This window comes from Echinops telfairi, unplaced genomic scaffold (assembly GCF_000313985.2).
Source record: "Echinops telfairi isolate 266 unplaced genomic scaffold, ASM31398v2 ScPeMD7_57;HRSCAF=196, whole genome shotgun sequence".
Lineage (NCBI taxonomy): Eukaryota > Metazoa > Chordata > Mammalia > Afrosoricida > Tenrecidae > Echinops > Echinops telfairi.
Window position 1 is genome coordinate 488041 of NW_022103955.1, and position 2223 is coordinate 490263.

The following is a 2223-nucleotide window of genomic DNA, read 5'->3' on the forward strand; positions in this document are numbered from 1 at the left end:
GCACCAGCTACTGTAACACCATCGTGTTGACTATTGAATGACCTGCCTCGTTCCTCCTCCCATCTTGGAAAGTCCCACTAGTGATTGATTTTAAAATGTACTCTGATGTTCTCCATATCAGAACATTGTAATTAATAATATTATTCCTTTTGATGTTGTAACCAGGATATTATTATTTTTATTTTATTAACCAGGATGCTATAATCAATTCTATACCCTGTGACACTCAGTAACTCTAAAGGATAATCACATTAATTTTGCTTTCTGCTTCTGTCCACACTTAAGTCCTAGACAAATGATAAATGAGTTTTTGGCCTTTCAAGATGGACTGAAATGTCCACTTTGGACTGCAATCAAAGAATCACTTTTAGATTCTAGCAGTCCAGTTATAACCGAATAAAGACTCTTCTAAATTATCAATGGCTGTCATTTATTTGAACCCATAACATCTAGTGAGTTGGCTGGGAAGTCATGTGTCTTGATGCCTCCACTTGGCATCTGCTCCTGGAAGTGTGGGACCTCTAAGGGAGGTGGCCCCTGGTTTCACCAGGGCCCCTACCTTCCCAGTGGAGCAGCTGCCTGGGGACGCTGGAACTTTGGAATTCAGCCTGAGTCTCCTGTTCCTTTGGAGGTAAGTCTGATTGTGGGACCGGCCCTTTGGTTTGACTAGGGAGGGGGACCGGACACTTCTCACCAGGATGCTGCCTGAGAAGGTGGGTGGCTTGTTGAGTTGGTGGCTTGTCTTTTTGGACCTTAACTTAACAAGTTTGGTAACATGGTTTGGTTAGCCAGGGTTGTTTGTCTTTTGTGTAACTAGGCCAGTCTGATTGTGTGTGTGTGTGTGTGTGTGTGTGTGTGTGTGTGTGTGTGTGTGTGTGTGTGCTTGCTTATATTTCCCCCAGTTCTTCTGTCATTGAATTTTCCATCCTCTCCTCCTTCCCAGTCACTGACCTGACTGACTGGACGTCTGGACAAAAAAACCCCCAAACTTCTTTTGGTTGTTATTTTGGTGCTTTCTATTGGCAGGTTTAAATTGTTGGCTTACAGTAAATAAATTTTATCAGGAAAAAACATTTGTTTTATAAATTAAAAACCTTCGTGTGGTATTTTTAAAAGAACATTGAGTGGTTTTTAGCCACAAACCTGGGATTTGGTGGACTGAGTCATTTGAGTATTAATCTCACCTGACAGGACCCTTGGCAGAAGTTTAAGCCTTGGAAGGTAGATTTTTTTTTGTGTTTGTGTTTTTAATTGTAAAAATGAATAACAATTTTAAACAGCTCATATAGAAAAGGTCTGGTTTAGTTTTCAGTTCTACTAGTTTAATTTTTTGGACTATCCTTTCCATGCTTGCAGCATTGTTTAAAATAGATGGCCTGTAGCTCTGTGCCTTTGTTGCAGGACTTTAAGTAGTTTCACCCAGAGGTCTGGGAACCAGAGTGTGTTTTTGAATGGGTAATTAATCTTTGCTTCCAAGAAACACTTTGTAAGTGTAGCCCATAAAAGGTTTCCTTTCCTTTTGTTTATTTTTTTTTTCTTCTGGTAACTGTCTGTTTATATTTTCTCTTCTTCAGAAGGGAATTAATGGCTTTTAATTTTAAAAAACTATGTAGGTGTGTGTTTACATCTAATTAAAAGGTCTAACCTGCCGGTCAGGCCAGCACCTGAATGGTTTCACTTTAATTGGAACTCCCCTCCTATTTGTCTGCATCGTACTGAGAAGGTTAAAAATCAGCTCAAGTAACTCAACCTTCCTCAGGCAGTTAGGAACTTTAATACAGTTCCTCATGATGTGGTGACTCCCCCAACCATAAAATTATTTTTGTTGCTACTTCATAACTTTCATCTTGCTACTATTATGAATCGGGCGATCCCTGTGAAGGGGTCGTTTGACCCTCAAAGGGGTCGCGGCTCACAGGTTGAGAACCGCTACTTTAAAGTGTCTGTCTCCTCTTTCTCCGGGAAATACGGCCTCATTCCTCTTTGCTTAATTATCGGGTTATGTTTGGGTCATACTTTTTGGCTGCTCGGTGTCTGACTTTCTGTACAAGGGATAGATTCTGCCCCTGCAAAACGCTCTCTCCGCGCTTGCTGAAGGTGTTCTCTGTAACACCCTGTACAATAGGATCTCTTTGTAAAATGGAAAATCCTCTGCGCTGGCCCCAAGCCCCTCCTGTCTACTGCAGCTTCTTGGGCAAAGTTTCCTCCTGCCTTGCTCCGCCC